General features: G+C 38.4%; 1 long non-coding RNA gene across 1 annotated transcript; it reads right to left on the minus strand.

Annotated features, from left to right (window-relative positions):
- Positions 1 to 17,004: 17,004 nt before the first annotated feature.
- LOC121031267 (uncharacterized) lies at positions 17,005 to 18,754 on the minus strand. Its single transcript, XR_005790638.1, has 2 exons — positions 18,541 to 18,754; positions 17,005 to 17,450 (listed from the first exon to the last, which is right to left on the minus strand). It is a non-coding gene; the product is annotated as an uncharacterized LOC121031267 (long non-coding RNA).
- Positions 18,755 to 21,378: the final 2,624 nt, after the last annotated feature.

Below are 21,378 nucleotides of genomic sequence, written 5' to 3' on the forward strand. Positions count from 1 at the left end.
AGAATCTTAAAAAGGAGTGAATGGGGGATTCTTTCGATTATCTCTTCTTTCTAAGCATCGATAGTCTCAGTCAGGCTTTTGACTGAAGATGAATAATAGACAATTCACAATTGAGAATACTATCTGGTTCTCCTCAGAGGTTGTCCACATTTCTGATTGAAAAAGATCCAATGTGTGGATGACAAAGATGCTGTTTCCTTGTAAAGATAAAATGACTTGTCTGATATTTTTATCTTAATGGAGAATCACTTTACCTCTGGACAACATTGAGCTAACTGAGTACTTTCAAACAGATAAAGGGCATTTCTCACAAGCATTTCTGTATCTGTACAAATTAATGGCAATGACAGAATTCTGTACCATAAAGCACAAAAGAAATAGCCTGCCTTCGAAGGTTTTGAGGATAAGAAGTGCTAAAGGTCTGTCTTGACCACAGAAGATCCTTAACATGACCTTTGTTAAATGTTTAATTTTGAGACCAACTGTATACCAAGGGTTAACAAGGTAAATCACAAGCTGTGATCCTAAGAAACTACATATGGCAATCATTTGAGCAGACCAGCTTATAATTATCCATTTAGATGTCACAGTGTGTCTACCAAAATTGATCATTTGGTTTTAAAAGAATTAATATTTAGTGGCTTTTCCTGACATAAGTTGCCCAATAGGTTGAATTGCTTGTCAAAACCACTTCTGTGACCATACAGGAAGGCATGTCATCAACACATGAGAGGTACTTGTCTTGCTGTGGCTAGGTCATCTAAAACCAGCCAATTTGTTTAGTTATAAAATTAAAAAGAGGGCACTTGGGATCCAGCCCTGTTTCATGCCATGTGAAATAGACATTTCATCTGTCAAAAAGAGGTCCTTTTCTATCCATGTTAATTTGTGCCACGTTGTTCAGCAGTAATGGCTCTAAGAGAGAATTTTAAGCCTAGAATCTCTATTGAGATCATACACTTAGGCCTCTTTATGGATTCAATGTCCAATGATAAATCAATAAGTTCCATAAAAAGTCTTAAAATGCTTCTAATTGATTGAAAGACTGCATTTTATCTTCAGAAATATATTCTGCATGCTGATTTCTCCATTTCAATTATCCAAACCTACTTCTCAATCTATCTTCATGCCTCTTCTTACATACTGTTTCATATTTATTTTAACATATATCTTATAGGTCCAATTAGTTTTCTGTTATACTGGATCATCTAAAGTCTTTAACAGTTGTTCTATAAATATATGAATGCTCTCAATGTTTGTTTAAAAAAAGAATGAATAAATAGTGGGTAAATGAATAAATGGATGAATATATCCTATTTTGGCTATGTTCAAAAACAGAGTTCCTAACCATACAATTTGGAAACAGAGAAGGAAGAAGCAAAGTCAAAGAATGTGATGAATGTGATCTGTTTGTGTTTTTTTTTTAATTTTAGTTCAAGAGGTTGTTTTGGCTTTCAGTCAAGAAAATGTGGAATCCTATCACTCCCAGATTTTCAAGGTACAGATTTTGAAAATGGATGGGCTCCATCAGCACTTGTCATGAAGTTATAGACCTTGTCACATTGACCAAGCCATTATAATGTTCCAGTTGGATTCCTCTAATGTTCTTAAGGAAAATGTAAAGAACACCTAGAAAATCTGAATCATGAAGACTATAAATTCCTTAATTTTTTTCATTTATCTCGTGGTTCCCATGTGCATATCAGGGAATTACCTTTAGCCTCCAAAAAGTTTTCAGTTGATGGCTAATACATTTGTATTTAGATACCAGCTCTTTTTCAGTACATTGCACAAGCCAGTCAAGGATTTCTTATATTTTTCACCTCATGACATACATAAGAAGTGATGATCTCATACTCTGGAGTGAATGAAGGAGGCTGGTCATGGTGATAGGCCCTCTGGGCCACCATGGAGGCTGACAGGATCCAACCTCAGCCCAAGAGTAACACTATATTTTGGTGTCTGACAGACTAAAGTTTGGGAAGCCCTGGTCTTCAAGTATAAAATATCAAATTTTAGAGTAGAAAGTGGTTATGAGGTCCAGTTTTTCATTCCTAGGCATTAGATTAAATAACTCTAAATATCCAAGATAGTGATTGTTTACCATATGTTGGAAGATTTCTGAAGTTTGTTCAAAGACCGTTCTGCTGAAAGAATATCATTCCTATACAGTCTTTATGTTGGCCACCTTACTCTCTGCTATTTATAGTCAGATCCTTTATCTTCTCATAAATGAAAGTCAACATTCTCATAAAAACTATCCTTCAAAATCTTGAATAAGTCATTTGTCAGTGTTTTCAGGTAAATAAGGTCAGTCTTTTCTATCTTTTTTCTCAGGTTTGGGTTCCTATTTCCTCAATATTTTATCTTTTTAAATTTTTGAACTTTAAGTTCACTGTGATTTATCTGAAATTTTTTTTAAATACAGAAATAAAGAAGTGACAAATCATTCCAGAAACATTTGACCACCACTGCCATATGCTGTTCACCTCTCACTGTGGTCTCCTAACATTCTCATGTATTATTTCATTCTAAGTGCAGTCAGTTGATGCCATTTATACTTAATCTTAATAGATGAGAAACTGTGGATAAGGGACTCAAATAATAAATATATAAATATTAATATTAACTATATAGCTGTTGGTGAGTAAAGCACTATACTTAATAGGTCTTGACAAATGTTATCTCATTTAATTCTCACAACAACCTAAGTGATAGATATATTAGTATTTCCATTTTATAGTGAGGAAACCGAGGCTCAGGGAATTAGACAATTTGCTCTTGAATTCAAACAGATTAATTCTTTGACCATCACTACTTACTGTTTCTGAGAATAGTAGCTCAGAAGAATAATAGCCAGACCAATTCGCAGTATGCACATTATTCTGGTTCTTTCTGTAGTTACCCTGCTGTAGAGGCCAATTCACATTAAAAGTTGACTTCTACTTCAAATTTTATTGAATATCTCTTTAAGAGGACCAAGTATAACTCCAAAAGTGTTAATGTTTCTCAAAATCTGCTTCTAAACGTGTTTTTTTCTAATCCATTATGACTGTGTTTTTTTATTGAGGTACATTTGACATATATTAGGTGTATAACATAATGATTCGATATTTGCATATATTGTCACATGATCACTGCAATAAGTCTAGTTAATATCCATCATACATAGTTACAAATGTTTTTCTTGTAAGGAGAACTTCTAAGATTTACACTTTTAGCAACTTTCAAATATGCAATACAGTATTAACTATAGTCAGCATGCTATACATTACATCCTCGTGACATCTATAACTGAAAGTTTGTACCTTTTGACTCCCATTTTGTTCACTCCTTAACCCCAACTCCTGCCTCTGGCAACCACCAGTTTGACCCTGTATCTCTGAGTTTGTTTTTGTTTCTTAGCTTCCACAAATAAGTGAGGTAATACAGTATTTATCTTTCTTTGTCAGACTTATTTCACCTAGTATAATGTCCTCAGGGTACATCCATGTTGTAAAATGGTAAGATTTCCTTCCTTTTTATGGCGAATAATATTCTAATACACACACACACACACACACACACACAGCTTTTCAAGTTAGTTTTTTGTTTTATTCAGATAAATATCCAGTGGATATTATCGATCATATGGTCATTTTTCTCCACATCCTTGCCAACATTTGTGATTTCTTTTTTTGATGATAGCCATTTCAACAGGTGTGAGGTGATAATCATGTTGTTTTTTGAAAAAACATTATTAAGCAAATAGTTGTATAACATTCATGTGTTAAATATTCATGTGTCTAAATATTCTTCTAGGTACTTTATAAATATGAGCCCATATAGGGTTATGAAATAGCCACTATTTTAAATGTGGAGAAACTGAGAGAGAAGTTAAATAATTTCCCCAAATCCCAGAAATAGTATGGAAATAGAGCTGGGATCTGAACCTATGAATCAGAGATGAAGCACTTAACTGCTCTCCAATCCTCTATTGCTTTGCTGAGCAATGTGTTATTTATAGAATGAATGATGACTATTTTAAGTCTATTACTGAACTTAAAACCATAAAGTACGTGTTTGTTGATAAGTGTGTGTAGGCAGACGTACGCATGCAGATACACCTTTTGAAAATTTAAATGGACATGAAAACAAGCCCTCTTATTCAGAGATGGTTTTATTCATAGTTGCATAAGCCAAGAAACCTCTGGTCAAACATACCTCAAGTTTCAAACCTTCCAGTGCAGTAACATAAATAAATAGGAAGTCACCAAAACCTCTCCCCTAGTTTGGGATACTGGAGTTTTCAAGCAGGTCCAAAATTTGGTGTCTTGACTCCATTCCAAGCAGCAGAGCTGAGACAGGATTGAGAGCTCTGAAAATTATCCTGGACTTAGCCATCCTCAATGCAAACTGAAAGGCCTTGAACGTTTTTCAACCTTGAACCTCCATAGGTGTTAAGTCTGCCTCTGCTGTCATTACTGGAGAGGATATTATTCAGCTACGACATATCAGTCATTTTTTAATGGCAACTGCATAAATATATCCCAACTATTTTACATTCTCAAATGTTGGCCACTGTATCTCATAAAAAGGCTGTTCAATTTAAACAAGGACTTCTAGCACATGATACCCTCTCTGTGGTTAATTTTAAATAATGTGATTTGGAAGGTATTTGGGAGTTCCTTACTACCTAATTTCACTTTAAGAAGCCTGGGACATTTTGACCTTTCCTGAAATCAGCACATATTTCAATTTGGTGAAAGAAAAGAAGAAATGTTCTGTCTTAAAGCTTATGTTTGATATGAATAACTGCTCCTAAAGCAAGACCCTAACAGTCAGACACCAAGTGCACTTCTAACAGATACTATGTATAAATAAAAGCATTGCCCAGGCCAGCAGTAAATCCCATAGGGAAAACTGCTAAAAAGAGGGTAGGCATGATATGTTTTGGACATCTACACAGTAAAGGAAGAGCTCTGGGCATTGGAATTGCAGGGACTCTGTTTGAATCCCAGCTCTGCCACTCACCATTTGTATGTCTCTTGGAGAATTACTCATCCTTTCAAAGCCTCAGATCCTTGACTGTATAATGAGGATGCAAATAATTTGTAAAATTGCCTTAGATATTATAGATAATGTATTAATTAGCCCAATTGCTGGCTCTTTGTAGGCTCCCTTTATGAACTCAAAAGCTGGATGATCTGTCTTAAAACGTCTAATATTGGGTGACTAACACATACTCATCCAAATACTACAGGCAATAACGTGGAGCCAAGTGTTTGCTCCATCATCCTGGCTCATTGTGAAATATTTTATTTGAGACAAAAACAAAGTACACAATTTCAATTACTAGATAGGTTTCTATGTTGCAGACACACTTATCCAAAATAGGGTCATCCTGCACAGGCTTACAGCTACGCGCGGTGCCATAGGCAGCATGTCTAGTCTATGTACACTTTCCCAGATGTAGCACAATGTGATAAATTATATCTCGACAAAGAAACTACGCTTATTCAAAGCAAGTTTGGAAACAATATTTCAGGAGCCTAACCCTTCCTTAATCATATACTTTGATGGAAGAATGTTCTTATGCACATCAGCTCAGCTCAATTCCTTCCAGAAGGACTGACATCTTAAACTGCACTAAACAATGAATCACCTTGTCAAATAAAGTGCAAAATGGAAAACCTGTTACCAAACTCATCTGATATAATGACATTTACAACAACATGTTTGAAGTGATAAACCGACAATAATAATTATATTTCCTTTAGACTTTGATTGTACTTTGAAAGTTCGATGCAATCATACTTTCTTCCTTCAGGAAAATTTTACACCCCGACATTTAATTTCTGAAACTTCAAACCTTCTATGAACATGCAAATCACAGTTGGCATTAAAAGAAGCACTCTCAGCTCTCTTTCAGGAGCCTGCAATAATGATGACGATGATGATGCCAACAATGGCTAAGTATAGGAGACTTTGCCTGTAATTCAAGGTTGATGGAAGCATTTCAGGTCAGAAATGACAAATAGAGCACTTTTCTCTCCCTAACAACAAGATCCTGCGGGGGGACGAGGAGAATAAAAGCAGAATTAAGGGCGTGCAAAATGCCCACATTCACAGGGTCTTTGCACATAGTAGACACTTAATTGTTAGTAAATAAATAACCATGGGATATTCCATATAGTGTTCTGAGCATTTAGAATAGGCTTTTAATTACCCTCACAGAACAGGCTGGGCTTTTCTCCTGCCATGAGTTTAGGCCTTGCACATATTCCTGGCTTCCTCGGCAGCCCTAGAATCCTGATGGGTCAGCAGACACCCCTAGCAGCTCCTGGGCAACTGCCCTGCTTCCTTCTGGGGTGTCCAAGCACTGGACCCTTTCCTACATTCCCAGATTCTTGCTGCTCCAGCAGTTGTGTTCATGGCTCATACTTGCTAGCATTCTCCATCCATTTTGCTGTGTTTAGTAGCACTGGCTGAAACTGTGGTGGGGAAAAAAACTAATATTTTTGACTAAAATGAGGTTTGTATATTCATTGAAGGTACCAGTTATCCATGTTCTATCATGTAAAAATGGACATTCCTTTCTAGACATAACAGTTTTAGGTGCTCTACTGAATATAACAATGGTATATCTTAATGTCTGGAAAGTTGTAATCTTACATAAGTGAAGGACATACTATACCATATATTTTTCTCTGTGACTCCTCAAATCTTACATGGCCTCTGACAAGAGATAGGAAACTGTAATACCAGACCTAAATTATGAACATGTTTGTTAAATTACTTGTTGGATGTCGGGGCACCTGTGTGGCTCAGTTAAGCATCTGACTCTTGATTTCGGCTCAGGTCATGATCTCATGGTCTATGAGTTCAAGCCCCACCTCAGGCTCTGGGCTGATAGCCTGCTTGGCTATCCTCAGCCTGCTGATGGAGCCCGCTTGGGATTCTCTCTCCTTCTCTCTCTTCCCCTCCCCTGCTCTCTCTGCCTCTCTCAAAATAACTAAATACACATAAACAAATTACTTATTTGAAATGGTGTGCATACAATTGCATCAACTATCAGACTGCAGATTCCTAGTGGTCTGTGTGCTGTTCTGCCAGTGCTATCACCATCTCTTCCAAGTGGGTTAATGTTGAAATGAATATAAGTGTTTAGATAAAAGGTATCCTGGCTTTCCAAAAAATACCAAAAGGCAGTTTGACAGTTCTTCCAAAAGTTTGATAATCTTCCAAAAGACGGGATTTTTAAATCAGCCTGACTCATGTCAGACCTAGCACATAATAAATCCACAGTTCGAATTTGTTAAATGAACAAAGGAGGAACAATGGGGAGATGTTTAATGTATGGAGCGTGAGACAGCATCACAGGGTAAAACTCAAAGGAAGGTGGTCCAGCTGATAAATGAACAACTCGGGGTGCCGTGGAGCCATGACACTGACCGCTGTGATTGCTCATGACATGGCAGCGACTCCAGATATATCTTATATATGCAGATATACCTTACCTTGCAAGGTGTTTATTATGAAGCCCATCCACAGATGAATATAAGCCACTTTTCTCAGGTCAAACAGCAATAATGGGGCTGAGCCAAGATGTGAAGTCAAGTTCGTCCCTTCCAGAGCCTATTATTTTCCCACTACCCTGCGCTGCCCTGCTTGTCACCTGAAGTCCATAAAACCAATGAAAGCCGGGGCAGGGAGGGTGGGGAAAAGACATCAGGCTTACAGCATTTCAGACTCATCACGGGCAGTGGAGATTTGGTGTCTAAGGTCAGTTAGGAGAAGGGGCTACGATTTTGTTGATTCTAAAAATGAAACTTTTCTACATACGCATGCATATGACTCCAGTCAATTTTTAAAAAATTCTTTTGACCCAAAGTGTAGAATAACACTTGCCCATTCTTTGAAAACAATAAGAGATGATTGGTGACCACATGCTGAAACGGTTATCTTCCCCCTGCTCTCCACATCATTATTTGTAAAATCATTGACAGGGGGAAGGTGATAAAGACTCCATATTGTGCAAGATACTGCTGCATTCAAATAGCTTTGTCCCTTTCTCAAAAAATCAGGCAGGAAAACTGGCTAATTGGAGGGCCAGCAAGCCCGTGAAGCCTACATAATGAATTCCAGGGACAAGGACACATCAGGGTTCACATTCTAGTAAATGACTTTACTAGTAAAGAAATTGGGAGGCTGTCTGTCTTCTTATGCACGGCGTCCACAGGAGCAAGAGCTTTGTGTAGCCTGCCAACATCATACACGTAGAGTCTGGGCTAATGTCTGTATTAATTTAACTTTTCGCTAGAAATGCTGTTCAACTTTTTTCTTTTAAATGATTCACTGCTTTACAAAATGAAAAATCTATAAAATGTAACAAGGACTCTATGACAATTAGTGCCGTATGCTCTTTTTTAATCCTCTTTTGGAAACTGAATTTTTCATGGTTCAGATACTGTTCCAATAATTAATTTGAAAATTTGCCATATTTTTCTGAATTAGTGTTCTTCATTTTTCTCCAGGGAAGAAGGTGAGGAACTGCAAACCACTTACTTTTATAGCAACCTGGTTGAAACCAGAAGTTAAATGATAGCAATAGCAATCATACTTTTGTGTCTCTCTCCAGGCCAGTCATGTTCAACAGTTGCCATGCACCTGCCTCAGCCTGCATAGTTCAGCCCCTGAGAAAAGAATGTGGGCATCAGGCATTGGTGGTGTGCACAATTTTGGGAAAATGTGTCCAGAATGTCCATAGGTACTTCTAAATATCACAAACACAAACTGGATCTATTAAAGTCCAAGTTGAAGTCAATACACCAATTTAAAAAAACATTTCTAGGGCATATACCATGTGTTGGGCTGGACGCTAAACACTGAAGATACAAAAATTTCTCAATCCACAATCTTGGAAATCAACCCTGATAATTTGCCCTCATGTCCCACATTTGATCCTTTCGCTAGTGCTGCTGATTCTCTATCCAAAAAAATCTATTGCTCTCCCCATTTCTTTTGCAAGAGTCCAAGCCAACATCATTTCTTGCCTGTACTACTCTAGTATTCATTCATCCATCCATCTCCCAATCTACTCAGCAAGCATTTGTTGGGCACCATGTGCCAGGTGCTTTTTGGGGGCTCAGGAGACACTACTGAACAGGACAGACAGTGTCCCTGTTTCCACGGAGCAGCATTCTAAAGAAGGAATACAGAATATTGTAAAAAGAAGGAAAAACAAGTCAGTGATTAGTATACTGATGGTAATAAAACAGGGTTCTGTTGTCAGAGACAGTGGCAGGAAGTAGAGATACATGAAATTTTTCTTTGGGTCTTCACATTTAGACAAAATACGCTTTTTGTCTTTGACTTCAGATTTCAGAAGACAAAAAGCTGAACGCCCACTTCAAGGTTGTTTTTGGCATCCCAAATTTATCAGGTATCATGTAGGGTAATCATGTAGGTTTCCAATCAAAATAACATCAGTGATACAAACAGGATATGTCATTAAGATTTATTGTTAATGTCTGTGCTAATTTTTGACTATAGGTATGCATTCTAGATAGAATTTGGGGTAAAAAATCTAATTTGTGCTTTGAAGTCTACAAAGAGTTTGTTAAAATCAAAATATTTATTGTTACCACAAGAATAACTGCTATACTATCGGATGATTATGAAAGCTATTGATTTCATTTATGTATAAACACAATTGTGAAGAACTTTCAACCAGTTAAATAAATAAGGAAATAGATCAACAGATTAAAAAAATATTTCAGGTGTATATTTACATTTCAATGATCAAACTCATTTAGGTTGTAAATTTGAGAAAATATCCTCTTTGGTAGTTCTTTGCATCTTGTTAAGATGAATTAAAAATAGTAAACCAAGTTTCACACTCAAAATTTCCTAATAAGGTGGAATTCTAAAAAGCATGTTTCATGTCACCCATGATGAGCCACCATTAGTGCAATCATAACTGCAGAGTACAAAGCGCTTGAAGACAAGAAGAGACTTTCAGAGAAAAATCAGGAAACCCCAAACCATCTTGCTTCTCTACTGAAGTTACTAGGAAGCAGCATTATAGTGGCTGGCAGTGCTGAAAAATTGTTTCTGCCCTGTGTTTTCACAGTTCTAAAATTAACTATTAAAATCTTCCGTGATAAAATTATAGAAATAAATTTATGTATTCAAACATTAGATTTATTTTTTTAATCCAGATGTTCTCTTTTATAATGAACTAAATATTGAATGTAACACTTAGCAATTCAGCATTTATCCGAAGAATAGTATTAGGGATGCATCTAGCAAGAAGCAAGAAAGGTCTTTCTGAGAAGGAGACTAAGCTGTGACCTGAATTACAAGACTGAGCCATTTAGGCAGTGCTCTGGGTGAGGAGCACTGAAGGCAGAGAAAACAGGGCAATGGCCATAGGAAGCAACCAGCTTATCACATGTGAGAGGAAGAAGGATGTGGCTGGAGAACAGGAGGGAAAGAATCCCAGTGAGGGCTGAGTGGTGGGCAGGTGCCAGATGCTAGACCTCCTCTTCTACCCTCATCCTCCTCCGTCGCCATCCTGCCTCCCAGGCCCCTTTCGTTCCACTGTCAGTATTTGGCAGGATGGTCTTTTTTTCAGGGTAATTACATGTTCTCCCTCCGCTGCTAGGCATCCTTCTATGGTTTCCCACAGCACATAGAATGCTACCCAAGCTCCACTGCCAAGTCTGTAAGACTAGCGCTTGCAGACCGCTCTAGGCAGATCTCAGGACTGTCACTCCTTCACTCAGTGACTTCTAGCCCCTTCTCTCTTTCCATTCACACACTAGCTCCGTTAAATCTGATGTGGCACATACTACACCTTTACCAGGATCTCTTTCATTCAGCTCTTTGCGTGATAACTAATCCTTTTCTCAGGTCTCAGCCTCACGTTTTAGGGGTCTTCTCTGATGGCAACAACTACAAAAATCAGGTCTCCTTCCCCACTGCTCCCTGCTAATATCCCCCATCAGTTATTTGCCCCTTGAAATTTCTTTTCCTATTTGTTGAGTCTCTTCCCCACTAGACTGAAGGCTACCTGAGTGTTTGTGCCAGGTTCATGTTCTTTACTGCTGTAGCCTCATCATCTAGCATGATGCCCAGCAGTGGTAGGCCTTTAGTAAATATCCATTGAACAGACAAGAGAAAAATGAAAATAAAGACAACGGTGATCCTTTAAGTTACAGCCCAGTAGGAAAATAAACAAATCAAATAATAACACATAAAATGAATAGCTTCCATTCTTAAATCATTCACTCTATGCCACATGTATAGTATGCTCAGTGTTTTATTTCATTTATTGCCCACAACAAATCGAGGACCAAGATGTTACTTTCCCTGTGTATTTTTTAAAAACAACTAAGAAACTAGAAGCTCAGCCAGAAAAAGTACCTTTGCCCAAAGTCATTGTTGGTAAGTGATAGAACCAGGAACTGGTCATGGAAAGCCTTGAATTCCATATGCAGAATGAAGATTCTATTTAGCTGACATCTCGGAGGTACTAAAGGTGTTTTGAGCAAGTAAAATAATTCTTGAAATGTTTTATGGGTAGGAGTATTCATTTCCAGAATTATAATAGGTCATTTGTACTTTTTAGCTCTGTGAAACCTAAATGGAGCTGATATTCAATTTCCCTCCCAATCTTTGCCTGAGGTCTCTATTTCTTTTTCTTTTTCTTTTTAAATATAACTTATTGTCAAATTGGTTAACATACAGTGTGTAAAGTGTGCTCTTGGCTTTTGGGGTAAATTCCCTTGGTTCATCATGTACATACAACACCCGGTGCTCATCCCAACAAGTACCTCCTCGATGCCCATCACCCATTTTCCCTCTCCCCTCACCCCCCTCTCATCAACCCTCAGATTTTTCCCTGTATTTAAGATTCTCTTATGGTTTGCCTCCCTCCCTCCCTGTTTGTAACTATTTTTCCCCTTCCCTTCCCCCATGGTCTTCTGTTAAGTTTCTTAAGATCCACATATGAGTGAAAACATATGATATCTGTCTTTCTCTGGTTGACTTATTTCACTCAGCATAATACCTTCTAGTTCTATCTACATTGCTGCAAATGGCATGATTTCATTCTTTCTCATTGCCAAGTAGTATTCCATTGTATATATAAACCACATCTTTATCCATTCATTAGTTGACGGACATTTGGGCTCTTTCCATAATTTGACTCTTGTTGAAAGTGCTGCTATAAACATTGGGGTACATGTGCCCCTATGAATCAGCTCTCATTTATCCTTCAGATGAATTCCTAGTAGTGCTATTGCTGGTTCGTAGGGTAATTCTATTTTTAATTTTTTGAGAAACCTCCACACTGTTTTCCAGAGTGGCTGCACCGGTTTGCATTCCCACCAACAGTGCAAGAGGGTTCCCTTTTCTCCACATCCTTGCCAGCATCTGTTGTTTCCAGAGTTGTTAATTTTAGCCACTCTGACTAGTGTGAGGTGGTATCTCAGTGTGGTTTTGATTTGTCTTTCCCTGATGATGAGTGACGTTGAGCATCTTTTCATGTGCCTGTTGACCATCTGGATGTCTGCTTTGGAAAAGTGTCTATTCATGTCTTCTGCCCATTTCTTCATTGGATTATTTTTTGGGTGTTGAGTTCCACTCTCTTGATTAAAGAAAACTGGGTTAATGCTCCTCTGACGTACAAGTAGCCCCAAGGACAATTAAAATGATAAAATCTTAGACTAAATGTGAAATAAAGCCAAATATAATTTCTCCTGAAATTTTATAACTATTTTTAAAGATAAAATCATGTACTGTGCAAAACTTCATGAACTCTAATTTTCTTTTTTTTTAATTTTTTTTAACGTTTATTTATTTTTTGAGACAGGGAGAGACAGAGCATGAACGGGGAAGGATCAGAGAGAGAGGGAGACACAGAATCTGAAACAGGCTCCAGGCTCCGAGCTGCCAGCACAGAGCCCAAGGCGGGGCTCAAACTCACGGACCGCGAGATCATGACCTGAGCCGAAGTTGGACGCTTAACTGACTGAGCCCCCCAGGCGCCCTCATGAACTCTAATTTTCAAGAAAGAAAATAGCACAATTACAATAAGCTCTACCTAAATGTGTTTTTAAACACATTATTTATACCAAATTTTTAATGTGTAGTATTTTCAGTGTACCTGGTTTGGTTCGATCCCGCTAAACAAAAAAAATTCTGCAAAGTGTATTTCTTCATGTGACTAGATCTGTTCCCATGTTGTGAAGAAGCAAACTGTGTACTTACATTCTTCTTTCTTCTCACTTATGAGTATAAAGTCAGGGACAAAATGTATCCTTGAGCAACAAACTAATTTGTGAAAAGGCTACACAATTAAACAAGTATTTTGCCAAGACAAAAAAAAATAATAAGGGAGCATGCAAGCACAAAAGAAATTGACTTTCAAGCTGTAAGGGCTGATTTGGAAAATTTTGAAGAGAGGTACAAGTCACATATGGTTATGTGACTCTTTTCCCTTAAAAATCCATTTTAATCATTTTCCTGTCATTAGACATTCTTCACCTTTCTTTTTATTATATTCCCTATACTGTACCTCACATCCCCATGTCTCATTTCTTTTAAAACTGAAGACTGGCCTCAGACTTCTTCACCCTTTCTTCCATCCTCCCCACTTCCCTTCGCTCTGTGAATCACCAATGTGTTCACCGCGAGTCTGTTTCTGTTTTGTTTTGTTTAATTTACTTGTTTTTATTTATTTATTTAAAAATGTTTATTTATTGTGAGAGAGAGAGGGAAAGAGAGAATCCCAAGCAGGCTCCACACAGTCAACACAGAGCTCGAATTGGGGCTCGAACTCACAAAACCGTGAGATCATGACCTGAGCCAAAACCAAGAGTCAAATGCTTAACTGACTGAGCCACCCAGGTGCCCCATCATTTATTTGTTTTTTAGATTCCACACATAAGTTAAATCTTGTTGTATATAATATATACTTCTTGAACATGAGGCTATGTCATTATGTCTTTAACAAGGTTTCCTTTTGTATAGCAAAATTTTTGTTCAAGATACTTTTTTAGTTTTTTAGTTTTAATAATGTAAAAAAAAAAACCCCACTGGAGTAAAAATCTTTTAAAATAAGCAGCTTCATTAAGGTATAATATACTTACAATAAAATATACCCATTTTAAGTTGTATTTCAAGGAATTTTAGAAAAAAAACTACGTGCCCTACATTCACTATTACAAATTAAAATACAGAATCTTTCGATAAAAGAAAGTGTCCCTTTGTGTTCCCCCCCTTCCCTGGCCTAGGCAACATCAATATGTCAATATAGATGGGTTGCGCCTGTTCTGGAATTTCATATAAATAGAATCACACGGTATGTATGCTTTTGGATTTGCATTGTTTTTACTCCTCATAATGTTTTTGATATGTTTCCACATTGTTGTGTATGGCAGAAGTTCATTACTTTTTTATTGTTTAGGAGTATTCTATGGTATGGATTTACCACTATTTGTTTATTCTTTTTCCCTTTGAAATATTTGGGTTGCTTTAGGTTTGGGCTGTTTTGAGGAACGCTGCTATGAGCATTTGTGTACAAGTTTTCCTCTGAAGATGCTTTCATTCCAAATACCTAGAATTGGGGTTTCTGGGTTATATGCTAAGTGAGTGCTTAACCTTTAAAAAAAGTTTTTTTTAATGTTTATTCTTGAGAGAGAAAGACAGAGCATGAGCAGGGGAGGGGCAGAGAGAGAGGGAGACACAGAATCTTAGGTAGGCTCCAGGCTCTGAGCTGTCAGCACAGAGCCCGAGGCAGGGCTTGAACTTACAGAGGAGACTGTGAGATCATGACCTGAGCCAGTCAGATGCTTAAAGGACTGAGCCACCAGGTGCCCCAAGTGAGTGCTTAACTTAAAAAAAAAAAACCCACCAAATTGTTTTCCCAAAGTGATTTTCCATTGAACATTCCCACCAACAGTGGATCAGAGTTCCACTTGCTTCAAATCCTTGCCAACACTTGGTATGGCCAATCTTTTTAATATTAGCCCTACCGATATGTTGTACTGGAATCTCACTGTGACTTTAATTTGCATTTCCCTAATGACTCAAGTTGTTGAGCTTTTTCATATGCTTATGTGCCATCTGTATATCTTCTTTGCTGAGGTGTCTCTTCCAATCTTTCGCCTATTTTTTAAATGCGTTTTCTCCTTATTGAGTTTTAGGACTTTCTTTGCATCTCCCAAACACAAGTCTTTTTATCGGATATATTTAGTGCAAATCTTTTATTCCCATTTGTGACTTGTCTTTCCATTTCTTAATGGTATATTTTGAATATCAAAATGTAATTTTTTTTTTAATTTTTTTTTCAACGTTTATTTATTTTTGAGACAGAGAGAGACAGAGCATGAACAGGGGAGGGGCAGAGAGAGAGGGAGACACAGAATCGGAAACAGGCTCCAGGCTCTGAGCCATCAGCCCAGAGCCCGACGCGGGGCTCAAACTCACAGACCGTGAGATCGTGACCTGGCTGAAGTCGGACGCTGAACCGACTGCGCCACCCAGGCGCCCCTCAAAATGTAATTTTAAATGTAATGACATTTTTGACATTTTTCTTTAATGACTTGTGGTTTTTGTGTCCTATCCAGGAATTCCTACCAACAGCATGTCAATAAACTTTGCTAATTGATTAAGTGAAAAATGAATAGTATCTTGGTACTTTCTGAGATTAAAATATACTCAAACTCTATGACTTCACAGGACTATTGTGAGGATTAACTGAGGTCCATGTAGAACAATTAGCCTGGTGACTGGACGCACTACTGTTTAACACATGTTAACTTTTATTAGGGTTATGTTTGTCAGAAACGTATATTTCTTTTTTTGTAAATTCCTTTACACACAAAATTGTAAGTACTGTATAAGCAGGAAACAACCCTTCTTTCCCCATTTTCATTGCTATTTTGTCCTCCAGTAATAGCATTTTGTCTTTCCAATTTTTCTCATTTTATTTTTTCTGTGATTCCCACCTCCCCTGTGGTTTTCAGTTTTGGAAAGTCCTTTCTCATCCAGAATCTGTTCTAGATATAAGAGTTTAATATATGATACATCGGGTAGTGCAACATGATGGAAAAACATGGGGCACGTGGGTGGCTCAGTTAGTTAAGCATCTGAATTTGTCTCAGGGCATGATCTCGCGGTTCCTGGGTTCGAGCCCTGTGTTGGCCTCTGTGCTGACATCTCAGAGCCTGAGGCCTGCTTTGAATTCTGTATCTCCCTCTCTCTCTACCCCTTCCCTGCTCATGCTCTGTCTCTCTCTGTCTCTCAAAAATAAATAAATGTTAAAAAAAATTTTTTTAATGATGGAAAAAAGAAATCAATAAGCTGGGGACTACTTACAAGGTATTTTAAAATTTAGAACCTTACTTCACATCACTATTTAAAATATGTTGCAGGTGAATTAAGGATCTCAAGTTAACACTAAATTGAGTTAACAATCTCAGTTAACAAAAGTAAAATGAACAGGAGTATGGCATCCCACCACCTTTGCCATAGTCTATTGGTCAGAAGCAAGTCTCATGTCCCAGCCAACTTGGAGGAGGAGACTGAAAAGGTCATGGCTCTGAGGAGGTCACATTAGCTTGCATCTGCTACAGCTATTGACGTGTGCTAACACTGATGAATTTCAAATTCATTATCCTGAGTGGAAAAAAAAAATAAAAATAGAAAACAAAAGAAAGCACTTACTTTGATTCCATTTACATAAATTATAGAAAATGCAACTAATCTCTACTGATGTGTTCCCCTCCAAGTACAACCTGGAAACTCAAGGGAGTTAATACCTTGTGGGGAGAATCCTTGGCCAGTAGGTGATGGAACCTTGGACAAATGCACCCTTTACCTTGCATCATTCTCCTCTGCCCTCACTTCTGCCCCCTAGGATGGTGTGGAATTAATACAGGGATTGCACATAGGCTTTCTGCCTGGGGCTCTGCTTCCTGGGGAGCCCAGGCTAAGGCACCACTTCAAAGAAAATGTTTTCCTAGTTATTATGTATTTATTTCCTAGTTATTATGTATTTCCTAATTATTATCCATAAGAGACATTCTTAAACTGCTCTGTTACCACTTACAGATATTAATGTGCTAGAACATGACATACTGTCCAGTCACCCCTCTCTGGCTGCACGGGGAATGGCAAGAAATCTGTAGCAGGAGTCACGAAGGCAAGTGTCTGGTAAAATCTGATGTTGGCATAATCTTTCCTTAGTTGGCGTAACCTTCCAGGTGTGGCTACCACGGGTGGATATTTTCTTCCTTCCTGTCTTCTTTTTTAATCTCCTTCTCATAAAGCAAACAAAAAACTGAACTAAAACCAAAACGCTTTCATCAAGTCAGGGTGGGATCCTCCTCCGTGTCTTAGTATGCCACATAACTTCTCATCTTCAGATCACTATATTCGGCTTCTTCTCTTGCTGTTGCCTAAAGGATGCGGAAAACATGTATGAGAAATTAGCCCAAACACTAGTCTCCAGGAACAACAAACCTAATGATGTGGTGCCACACCAAGCTGATAGGCAAAGCTCCATCTTCGTCCTCCCTGGAGTCAGCGAGACTAAAACTCTGAGAATACATTGTAATTCAGTACCAACATCCTACTAATGTTGGAAGGTCCCTGTGTGCTGTGACTGGAGTCACACAAATTCTGCCTTTCCTCCAAAAGCTATTTCATTAGCTTGCTAAGTTTCTTGAAATTCTCTGGAGTTTCTTCTTTACCTTAATAGATATCTGTCAGAGACCCTGTTAAATTGCAATACGTTATCTTGTAGTGCTCAAACCTTAATGCAGGCCCACTTGTTGAGTGTATTAGAATAGATTTGTTTACCAGTTTATGAGAGAACTTTACTTTCAAGAAATAGTACACAGGAAAGGAAACTTTTGCGGGGTGGGGAGGGAAATTTGGCAAAGATTCCAGGAAGGGTCTGGAAAATGGGAGGGCACTGCGTAGATTAGAATAAGGTAGGTTCGTGTAACAGATCGATCCCCAAAGCTTTGTGGCATTAGAACAAAGGTCATTTCTTGTTTACAGAACAGTCCACGTTGTTCCACATGGTCTTCGAGGGACTAGGGCTGACGGTGGCAATGCCATCTTCAACACAGAACTTAAAAGATCACTCTGAGGGTTGTATCCAAATCAGGCATAAAGGCAAAATAGCATGGGGGAGCACAATTGGGAAGTTTTACGAGCCAGGTTTTGAGTTACGCTCCACTGGCCAGAACCTAATCACATGGCCTACCTATCCTCCAGAGAGGCTGGAGGATGTAGTCTAGCTGTGTGCACTGGAAGTTGAGGAAAGTAGATTTTAGTGAACAATAACAATCCATGAGAGCACAAGGACTGTATGGATCTTGGCCTTCAAGTTTAGGAATTTTTGAGGCAACTAGAAATCAGATGGGAGATGAAGTTCAACATTAACTATCTACTGCCATGTAACAAATCACTACAAAACTTAATACATTAAAATAACACAATTTGTTTTTTGTTTCTGTGAGTCAGGAGTTCTGGACTCACTCGGCTAGGCAATTCTGGCACAGAGTATCCCATGAGGTTACTTCAGATAGTGGCTGGGGAGGTATTCAACTGAATGTTGGACAGATCTTGAAGGATCCACTTCCAAGGTGGCTCACGCGGCTGGCTGTTGGACCAATTCTTCCTCATATGGATCTTTCCCTAGGGCCTCTTTTGTGCCTTCATGACATAGTTATGGGCTTCTTCCAAAAAAACTGAACTAAGAGAACAAGGTAGAAACTTCATTGTCCTTTATGACCTAGCCTAGGAAGTCACCTCTGCCGTATTCTATTGGTCACACAGACCAGCCATGTTTCAGTGTGAGAGGATACTACATAAAGGCATGAATACCAAGAAGCAAAGATCAGAGGGGACCATCTTAGAGGCTGGCAATGTAGGATTTCAAAGATCAACTAGAACTAACCTGCAATCAGCTGTTCTATCCATTATTTTACTGCTTCATTGATGAACTGAATAAATTAGCTGTACACACTACAGGCAAACTAAGTCAATCTGTTCAAAGCCTATGTATCCACCTTTCTTGGGCATAAATCACTTGACACCTGAAATAAGTCACTCAATAATCTTTGAAGTAAGCATCAGGAAATATCTCCTTACTCTGATTTAAGTTCTTCTTCTCCTCCAGTGAGCTCACTCCACCAGCATCCCTGACCAACCTGCCCAAGAAAGCACTTCCTAGATTTTAATCTGAGCTCCTCATACTTGTCATTCCCAGCATTCTTCTCCTTGTAATGCCCATATCTCACTAAGGACTTCAAATAGGAAATAAAACAGAAATGAGCCTTCTTCCTGTTTTCTCTCCAGAGTTTTTATTATGAATAGTCTGGAGTTTCTAAGAGGAAAACTGACACTTGAGGAGCCTGGCTATGATCAGGTGCTAGATTTCCTAAGAATGTGGCTGGTGTCGTATGTAGTGTTTGTTACCCTTCTTGCATAGAGAATAGTTAACTAGGAATCAAAAAGATCCAAATCGGCACGATGCCCAGTGGTGATAACTCTGAATCTCACACCATATAGGATATATCCAGTCACAGGCAAGCTCCAAAACAGTCTGCCCAAAAAACCAGACCAAACCAAAACAGCTTTATGCATCTAAAAGTACTAATCTGTAGCTGATAATCTGAACTTTCTGAAACGTTGATGCTTTGAAACTCTTTTTTAATCTTGGAAACTTTTATACCTTGACCTACATGTGAAGGTGCTATAAAACTAAGGTTACCTGGATGTTTCAATAAGGCAGGAAATTTTTTTATGCTCTATCCACCAAATGATCCACCTTAGCAAGCTGGTGTCTCCCATAATTCAGTAGGATGAAGCCACAGAAGTGTAATTCTCAGACAACAGAAGAGCAGTGCTCAATAAACAGAACATGGACTGTGGCAGAAACCAGTGTCACACCAAACCTGACAGGTCCAGCTGCCAGGCGGACCATGGACGGCTTCCTGGACTTTTCTGCCTTTTCTGCTCCTTTCTGGACGGGGATGTGGACATGAATGTCTTTGGGTGGCATCTCCTGAGAGTTATTCAGATATCTGGTAGGAGCACATTATTTTCATCGCCATAGTATCAACTTCACAATGGAAAATACTATCGGTGTTATTTATATTGCTTGGGTAGAAAAAAAGGGAATACTTCAGAAACTTTTCTGAAACTGTGATGGCCATGCAACATGACAGTGATGAATGCACAGTGCAGAAAGAGATGCTTCTCTCGGAGGACTCTGCAGCCTGGGCTTCAGAAATTGGAAGCTGCCTAAAAAGAAACTCAGATTGTCGGTATTTATTTATTTATGTATTTCTTCCGATAAGAAGAAAAATACTCATCAAGTGTGGATCAAATTAAAGTTGTTGCTTCTTCAAATAAAACACTGAGTAAATATATTTAGGTCTCCCTTCTGAATTTAGGATTATTTGCTGAGAATAATGTCTTCATCGTAGTCTTTCCTCCATGTATAAAAATGCTTCCTGAAGACTACACGTTCTTTTCTTTTGCACTTACCTCTGGCACAATTTACTTTTCTGGCCATTTCTTAATAAACAGTACTCAAATACATATTTGTTCAGAATTTCCTAGCCTTTTTCATACAAATATATGTAAATTGGATGTATATGCTCTCTAAAATATATTTAGCAGATGGTAAGGAAAACCAAATTTAGAGATATTAGGTTCCTCCTCACATTTAAGATTGAGACTTAGATTCCCTTGACTAACTGGACTATCGCAATGCTTAACTGGTCAGCTGTCACTATTACATAATTCCAGCAACTTCTCTAGAAAAATTTCTTTAGAATTTCTCTGTACATTTGAAAAATGGCAGAGTGGACAACAATAAATGTAGCTTCGATACTGTCCTTGCGAAGTATTTTTTTAACCCCAACATTTAGCGACCGATATCCTGTAAACTGGTTAAAAGAAATGCTGGAATAATTCCACATTCCAGGGTAATTGCAGGATGTTAGATTCCTTCTGGTCCTTAACTATCAGGATCGGAGAATGGGAATAGTTTCCTTGATGTCCTCAGGATAAAGTGCCAAACCAAAAGGCAACGGAATCTGTCGGAAACCATTGGCTCTTTACCACCGTGGACTAGAAAAGCTGCCGAAAGCAGACTTTACACAGCAAGATTTCCCCTACTTCTCCGAACATGCCACACCAGTTAGAAACTTTCTAATCTTCTCTTTCGCATGTTCCTTCCCTTGCCTAGACCACAGAGGCCCCTGATAGTTTCCATGGCAAGTCACTGCTCATCCTGGCAAACAAGATTGTATCTCTCCAGAGCAATCTGTGGAAGTCTTACACTTGGCACGTCGCGTACCAAAA

The sequence above is a fragment of the Herpailurus yagouaroundi genome, unplaced genomic scaffold (genome assembly GCF_014898765.1).
Source record: "Herpailurus yagouaroundi ecotype Mexico unplaced genomic scaffold, PumYag 141, whole genome shotgun sequence".
NCBI lineage: Eukaryota > Metazoa > Chordata > Mammalia > Carnivora > Felidae > Herpailurus > Herpailurus yagouaroundi.